A 9,352-nucleotide genomic window follows, 5' to 3' on the forward strand; every position below is an offset into this window, starting at 1 on the left:
CTGCCGTGGGAGAGAGCAGAGGGGAGTGGAGCCTTAAAGCGGTGTCTACACTCACGCGAGCCCGCGGCTGCCCATGAGGCGCCTAGGCCCATTGGCGTGAACTTGGCTGAGGCGCCGCGGAGCGGAGCGCTGCATGCAATAGCCGCTCCCCACACAGCGATTGAAGAATCAGTTCTGGGAACTGCCACCTGCGGTGAGCCCCGTCTGTGCAGGCAGCGTTGACGGTGGTAGGTGGAATAACTGCGACGCTGCCCCTTGAGACTACCGCCATGAATATCACAACAGGGCAATACATGTAGCTCCTGACATCCTTATGGGCCGCCTCAAGCACGTGCACCTTTCACAACAATAGTGCACTCACCGCCTCTGGCCATACCCGCAACCCAGCGCTGTGGCCCCGCTGACAGCCTCAAACCACGGCCTAGCACAGCTGCTGATGTGCGGAGGCTCTGCTGCACAGATCGGCCGAGTCGAGCCCCATCTGCTACTGCTGTGAAGACACTAACTCCCTGCTGGGTGAGAGGGCGGAGCGGCGTCGACACCTATTACTGTGTAGCCTCTTGCCTTACCCGTAACCCAGCGTTGCGGTCCATCCACACGGCCTGAGACTGCCATGACGCCTTCCAGCGATGCAATCTCTCTGACACGACCTCTCTTTTTACAAGCTGCCGCATAGTCTTGGAAGGTGGGCTGAAGTGGTGAACCAAGGATCAACATGCCAGCTCAGGTCCTTATGCCTGCCCACTGAAGTGCCTGGACTGCCCTGGATAAGTGCCATTGCACGCCCCACTGTTGCCAACCTCCATTCCCTCCCAAGAGTTGCCGAACGGGTGACACGTCCCTTCTCGCAGTGTGGCTTTGCCTGCCCGCGTGGCCGCAGTTTAATACCTACGCGAGTAGAATGTTGATCCCCTGCCATTACGATATAGCTTGGGTAACGCTCCGGATATCCCCCAACGTTTCACGCTTCATTCCGGGGAATTGGCCCAGCGCTGGGATTGACTCCTCATTGCACTCCCAACTCATACCCTCAACTGCTTACGTCAGCACATCTGCAGCCGAAGATCCCGGGGAGCCACGCCATACCTCCCCCTAGACAACATAATAGACAAGCGGGAACCATCCACGCGCTTCTGACATCGCCCGCTCAGCACCACTTGCGGCGACAGTCACCGTGCAAAACACACACAGGAGCGCAGCAGGGAAATTGATGGACATTGCACACGGGCCAACATGGGGAAGCCAGACACCCTTTAGCCTAAGCTCAACTTCGACAACACCAAAAGGAGCGCCCAGAGCCTACAAGATGACCAAGACAAAAGGGACAGTGCCCAGGGAAGTGTGACCACACCATCTGCTGACGTGCAAAGTATCCTTCAGGAGGTCCGCCAGGGATTCGCCACTATTGTCGACAAGGTGGATAGAATGTCGACTGGGATGGATGCTATCGCGCATAAACTTGAGGGGCATGAGGACCGCATAAAAAGCGGAACGCCGCATCTCGGACACCGAGGACACAACATCCCAAGTTACGACACAAATCGCTCACATAGATAAACATTAAAAGGTCATCGCCGCGAAGAATGAGGACTTAGAAGCGCGCAGTAGGCGCAATAGTATTCGAGTCCTAGGGATCCCCGAGTCGACCAACACGGGGAAGATGGAAGAATACATTGAAAAACTACTAATGGCCTCGATCGGAGCGGAGTCCTTCTCTAGTCAGTTCATAGTAGAACGAGCACACCGTACCCTGGGACCGCGACCGCCACCAGGTAGCACACCACTTGCTATCATTGCAAGACTTTTGAACTATAGGGACCAGGACGTTGCATTCAGAGTGGCGAGAAGCAAGCAACAACTATCCTATGATGGCAATATGGTCTCCATATATCCTGATTTTACTCCCACAGTTCAAGAAGAAAAACGCAAATTCACGGAAGTCAAGAACAAGCTGTGACTATCCCAAATTGACTATGCATTGCTATACCCTGCACGCCTCAGGGTCACTCACCAGTGCAAACAACGTTTCTTCACTAAGCCGCAGCAGGTGGACACATTTTTTAAACACTTGAAACGTGCGGACCGTAATACTGGATCCCTTGCATCGTCTCAACACTCCACTTCGATGGGAGCAGAAGGTGACTCACAATGATCACTACCTGTATACTTGCAACAGCCCGAGAGACCAGACCTGCCGAGGAGGCCGCCTGACAGCTGAGACTGCACTTCAGGACACACACACCTGTAAGCTGTTAGGTCACTTTGAGCCCTTATCTATTGACACGCCAGGCACCCTCTGCCCTCCTGAGCTCAATAATTCCACCTATTGCGGGCTCAACGGGCGAGGCGCACCTGTGCTGGCACCTAGGGGGCTCCCCCAACGGGCATTTCCCCCATTGTCGATTGCTGCATATACTCTGCAGCATATGTTTTGTTGTGTTTGTTTTTGATTGGGACATGGGAGGGGGGGGTGGGTGCTTCGTTCTGGCAAGTTGGGGCTGCTTCAGTGGGTGGGGGTGTGGGGGCGCGGGCACGGGGGGAATGTTTTAGTTTTAACATGTCTCCAATGGAACGGGATATCGCTTCTCACAATCTAGATTGCACATTGCATGCCTTAGGGCGCTTTTTCAGCTCGTTGACGCATCTACCTGAGCCAATGGCAACCGCACTTCCCCCCGGGAAAGTTAACATAATAACCTGGAACGTTAGGGGGTTGAGGGATCCACGAAAAAGGCACCAGATCATAACCTACCTGGACAGGCACCATGCTCACACTGCGCTTCTTCAGGAGACGCACAGTAATCCCCAGCACACTCATACCTTTGCACAGAAATGGGCGACCATAGAATCTTTTCATCTTACTCCTCATATGCCTGAGGCACAGCCATTATCATAAAGAAGCGGACACCCTTTGCCTTGATAGGATCACTTAGTGATCCTGAAGGGGGATACTGCCTTGCATGGAGATGACTGGGAACAGACTCTGTGGGGCAAGATTCTAGAGATTGGATCCACACACATCATTTGGGGAGTGGACTTTAATACTGTGCTCGACCCTTCCCTAGACCTATCTAACCCTAGTCTGCATCAATATACAAAATCCAGCTCGACACTCCAGAGCATATTGACATCCTGCTTCCTTACAGATGCCTGGAGGTATGCGCATCAGCTTCTACACGAAGGCACACACTTTACTACACAAGCTGCAACGTATTCCCGTTTGGACTACATACTACTGTCAAGGGGATTGGTACCTGCCCTAGAAAGCGCTACACACCTCGCGCGCACGTACTCTGATCATGCCCCAGTATTATTAGTTTTGTGCCCCACGGGGTACTGCACTCCGCGAGGTGGATGGTGGTTACAACCCACTGAATTTTTGGTCCCAGTTTTTCAGCAGGAACTGGGGGAAGAGATAAGGGACTTCTTTACGAGGAACAAGGACTCAGTGGAAGACGTGGGAATTATATGGGAAGCTTTTAAAGTCACTATCCGCGGGCTATGCATTTCCAAGAGCGCGGGTGTCTTACGCGTCATACAGAATACACTGGGGAAGCTAGAGACGGAATTACGGGCATTAGAGTCACAAATGTTCACCAATCCCACTGTGGCCCTACTGAGTAAATTTCGTGCCACAATGACAGAGTACACGGACAAGGCCAAGCGCAAGGTGAAATTAAGAGGCAAATATTGGGTGGCTAGGAGGTACGGGGAGGGTGAACGCCCTGGGAAAGCGCTTGCAGAAATGGTGCGCGAACCCTGCTTTTCCAGCTACGTACTGGAGATACAGGGGCCTGACGGAACGCTCCACCGAGACACGGCAGACATACTCCACACCTTTACTAAGCACTACTCGATCTACACATCCACTAGGACTGAATCTTTGGATTTGAGTGCCTATATCGGTGACGTGGCATTGGGATGGCTGGGTAATGTCCAACGAACATTTTTATGTGCCCTCTTTGAACTGGATGAGGTCCGCGAAGCCATAATGCAAACACATTCTGGGAAGGCGGCCGGAATGGATGGCATACCCATCGAGTTCTACAAAACCTATATTGATGAAATGACCCCTATACTGCGCGAAGGAATTGAAGACTCGCTCGAGTCCGGCATACTTCCGCCCTCAATGCGAGAAGCATTAGTGACGTCCTTCCTTATACCTGACAAACCTCGAACTAGCTGCGACTCCTATCACCCACTTTCCCTGATCAACTGCGACACCAAAATCCTTGCCAAGATCATAGCTAATAGACTCAGCCTGCTGTTGGAAAAATTAGTCCTCCCCGACCAGTCGGGATATATACCGGGAAAGGCCACTTCCCACAATCTAAGAACCCTCTTCACGGTCCTTCAAAACGTGGAACCTGAGCTCCCCCTGGCTGCGGTTTTTCTCGATGCCACTAAGGCATGGGACTATATTTTTGCCATTATGCGTTGCACGGGGTTCCCCCCTCTATTTTTGTCATGGATACAACTCGTATATCATCGTCCAGCAGCCAAGGTACTCATAAATGGGCATACATCCCCTCTCTTTGAAATCTCTAGAGGCACGCGACAGGGATGCCCACTATCGCCCCTGCAGTGGCGCCATTAGCGACGAAACTCCAGCAGCATCATCAGCAAAGAGCACTTTGCTGCAATTTGCGGCAGATTCTAGTGTCACTATATGCGGATGATATCACCCTGTATATTAGGCACCCTCGGGACAATTTAAACCCTATCCTACGTGAATTCCTACGCTTTGGTCAACTGTCCGGGGTAAACATTAACTTGAAGAAATCTATCCTCTTCCCACTTACTTCCTCGACATCTAAATTCTCTCTTGACTTCCTGCTAGAGTGGTGTGACTCGGATTTGAAATACCTGGGTATCCACATCACCCGGGATAGGGAGGAACTGATGCGTCTAAACTATGGCACTGCCATTGAGCGCATAAAAGGCTATGTAACTCGGTGGATCGCGTTGCCTCTGTCCCTGGCGGGGCTAAACTCGCTGATAAAAATGGTCATTCTCCCACAAACTCCTTTACCTCTTCCTTAATATTCCATTCCATCCTTGCAGATATTTTTTAAAGTGCTGCGCACTGAACTGATCCGCTTGGTGTGGGGGGGTAAACAATCGCGAGTCCGCTGGAGCTTCCTTACGAGGCCCTGCACGCAGGGAGGTTTTGACATTCCGGATATGGAGCTGTATTACCTTAGTGCGCAGGCGCACTATGTTTACTACTGGGTATACCCACCTTGTTACATGCCGCTGGTGGCGGCGGAACACTGGTTGGCCGACCTCCCTTACCAGGTGCAATTTACACCACTATACAACCACGCGAGAAGGAAGCCACTACATGTTCAATAATGGCATGGAAACGTGTACAACTCATTATGCGAACTCCCACGCTCTACTCTCCAAAGCTACCACTCGTCTATCATCCCCAACTGACTGCTGCAGGAAATGGCATTTCGCCAACTCCTGGGTCTGGTTCGCATCAACACATGGTGGGACCTGTATCAAGGGGGTACATTTCGCACCACTGACACATTCTTCCAAGCGCACCAGCCAACCCCATTGGACATCTTTCTATACATATGCCTTCGACAGGAGCTACGCTCTATTACCCCAGATTTCCTGCAGGAACCCCCCAGTCTCCTCCCACTCCACATGCTACTTAACACAACCTCGCCGAAACGACTTGTCTCGTCAATATACCATAGTGAATATACGCAACGTCCTAGGCCTTCCTGTCCTGCGCGAACACATTGGGCTTCAGAACTCAGCCTTGAATTATCCGACGAGCAATGGGAGTACTGCTGCGTGCAGATGGAGCAAATCTCAGCTAGTAGTAGACTGTGCATCATACATTTCAAATTCCTACACTGCACATATTATAGCCCTGCTAGGATGCACAAATACAAACTCAGGGAATCTGATCGGTGTGACCGATTTAGCTGTCCAAAGGCCGATTTTCTCCACTTGGCCTGGAACTGCCCTGGGGTACACGATTATTGGGGCCTAGTCCTCGACGCTCTGGAACAGATGGCCACACTATCTATGCCGAAAACTCTCTTTGCCTTACTGGGATACACAGAACAAATTCCTAAAGCACAACGAAAGTATGTCTCTCTAAGTCTCTTGCTGGCCAAGAAAAGAGTGGCCTGTCGTTGGGGTAGGGGACGAGCACCTAAATTTAAGGATTGGATAAAGGACATGGTGTATTGCCAGGAACAGTTATCACACTATGCGGAACTACTTCCCACTGTATCACGCCCTACAGACATCTGGGGCCCCCTTACATGTTATTTACTCGTACACCCCAACGCACACCCAGCCACTGACATGACATTGTCTTCAACTCCACCCTCGCCTCAGGAGCAGACAAACACTCTTTCTTCGCCCCCACAACCCTAATGTCATTCTCGCCTTGTGCTTGGGTATTGGCCTCCTCAACCTGTTGATACGGGGATGCATTCTTTGACGTCCTTACTTATGCCCACATGCTCCTCACCACGCTTCCAGACTCACCACTATACTATGTACCCCTTGGCTTTTGATTATTAACAACTGCAACAGTTTGACAAGCTGTTTCTGTGCAGCTCAGGAACACTACTGTATTAGACGCCAGAAGGCATGCTGATGGACTGATCTCTTTGTGAAAAACTCCCCATTTGCTGTAAAACTATTATATGCTATCCCGTCTCAGGTATACAATGACATGTCTGTTACTTGCAATGTATGCGTATCTGTAACCAAATAAAGTTTTCACCAAACAAAAATCTACCACCAGTTCAATGCGCCTTCCTGGGTGGAAGTAAGCCCTGACTGTCTAGTCTATTAGTGCTGTTTTAATGGCATGGAATGCTGTATTGGCTTCAGTGGTCCATTCCCAGGTGCTTCCACTGCGCGTGAGGGCTCGTAGGGGCTCAGACAGCGAGGCCAGATTCGGTATGAACCTGCCGCAGTAGGTAGCCATACCCATGAAGCTGCGAACTTTGGTTGGCGTGGTGGGAGTTCTAGCCAACCGGATGGCTGTTTCTTTCTTGGGTTCCACTCTCCGCCCTTCTCTTGAAAAGATGTACCCAAAGAAGCCTGTGGAGATTTGAGCCGCAGTCTTCCAGACATTGGAGCGCAGCTCGCAGGTGTGCGTAATGGTCCTCCAGGGTGTTTGAAAACACCAGAATGTCATCTCTAAGGTGTATTTATTTATTTATTTATTTATTTATTTGTTTATTAAACTCAGTCGAGTCAAATATAGCAAATGTGGAGGCGGGTAGTCGAAAATTATCGGATAAATTGAAGAATGCCATTGATGCTGTTGCTCCAGCAAAAAAGGTGAAATGGGTGGATAGAGGGTTGGGGGCCCCCTGGTTTGACGAAACTCTAAGATCTAAGAAACAGGCGCTCCGAAAGGTGGAGAGAGCCTGGAGGAGGGACTACAATACCAATGCCCGGAACCTATACATGCAGGAGCTTGCACACTACAAAAAGGCTATATTAGCTCGCAAAGCAGAGTTCTTTGAGACCAGAATAGCGACAGCTCGGGTCCCACAGAAAGAAATTTTTAAAGTACTCAAGGAATTGAGAAATATCAAAGAGCAGATACCAGAGTTCTCCCAGGAAGACTGTCAGAACTTCCAGGACTTCTTTGTAAGGAAAATTGAAGACCTCCAGGGTGAAATATCCCGGACGCCAATCTTTGACTGTCCATTACATATTATGCCGGATACCCCTGAGGTACAACATTTTTTAAACACACTACCTTTGATTACTAAGGAGATGCTGGCTAGTCTGGCTGAGAGAGTAAATTCTGGCTCTCAGGCAGATCCCTGCCCACCTAGTGTTTTTAAGCTTGCGATGTCGGGACTTGAAGAGGATGTGCTTACCCTCTTTAATAGATCCCTAGAGACGGGACAGGTCCCAACTTCTTTCAAAGAGGCCCGGTTGATCCCGCTTCTTAAGAAACCTGGGGCCGACGTCAAAAATCTAAAAAACTATAGGCCCATTTCTCAATTACCTTTTCTAGCCAAAATGATTGAGCAGCACGTTCTGATGCACCTCTCAAAACATCTGGAGACCAACGCTCTGTTAGAGCAAAATCAGGCTGGCTTTCGAAACATCATAGCACGGAGCTGGTAATGGTATCCATCCTGGACGAATTAAGATGTAGAGCTGACAAAAAGATCCCCGGGGCCCTGGTGCTCTTAGATCTCTCAGCCGCGTTCGACACGGTGAATCACAACCTACTGTTGAAACACATGAGAGATCTGGGCATCGGGGGGACCGCGCTGGGCTGGTTAACCTCATTCCTGCAGGGAAGATCGCAGAGGGTCCAGCTGCTAGATCTGGTCTCTACATCAGCGGATATAACCTGCGGAGTACCGCAAGGATCTGCCCTTTCACCGCTCCTTTTTAACATATACTTACAGCCACTGATTTCTGCTCTCACTCAGATGGAGTGTCAGATTTACAACTATGCCGACGACACACAGATTATCATACAAATTGAGGATTCACATGGAGCCCAAGCCAGGTTACATAACATCTTAAAGTTCACGAGTAACTGGATGTCCGCCAACTCCTTGAAGATCAACCCAGAGAAGACCGATGTGTTGCCCATTACCATCTCGGGCAACCCATGGAACGATCACCTCTGGCCTCAGGAGCTGGGCAGGACCCCGACACCAGCTAGGGTGGTGAAAAGCCTGGGCATCCACATTGATGGTAACCTATCTATGAAAAACCAAGTGTCGTCGGTGGTGGGCACATGCGTTGGCCTCCTAAGGCAAATCCGGAAAATCTCTCCAATGCTGTCTTTTTCTACTTTAAGGACGGTGGTGTCCGCAATGATCTTTGGACGCCTGGACTATGGGAATGCCCTCTATGTGGGGCTCCCTCAGCAACAACTCTCGAGACTGCAAATAGTAATGAACGATGCAGCTAGACTGATCTTTGGAAAATCCAGAAGCACGCATGCCTCTCCTCTTTTATGCCAACTGCATTGGCTCCCTATTAGGCAGAGGATTTTATTCAAGGGTCTGTGCATCGCACATAAAGCTGTCTATGGTAATGCTCCTAGCTACATTAAAGCAAGACTGGTGCAGTATATCCCTAGTAGGACCCTGCGCTCGTCTGAGGACACTCTTCTGGTTAGCTCGCGCTACCGCATGACCACCCTCGGTGGACGTGCTTTCTCAACCACCCTTCCGGCAGCTTGGAATAAGTTACCACTAGGCTTATGGAAGGAACCGAATTTATTGCCTTTTAGGCAAATGTTAAAAACGGTGCTCTTTCGAGAAGCGTGGGGCTGATAATTTGGTTGCCTGCTTTCTGTAACGGTTAGTTTTGAGTACAAGCGCTT

The sequence above is a fragment of the Lissotriton helveticus genome, chromosome 3_1 (assembly GCF_964261635.1).
Source record: "Lissotriton helveticus chromosome 3_1, aLisHel1.1, whole genome shotgun sequence".
Classification (NCBI taxonomy): Eukaryota; Metazoa; Chordata; class Amphibia; order Caudata; family Salamandridae; genus Lissotriton; species Lissotriton helveticus.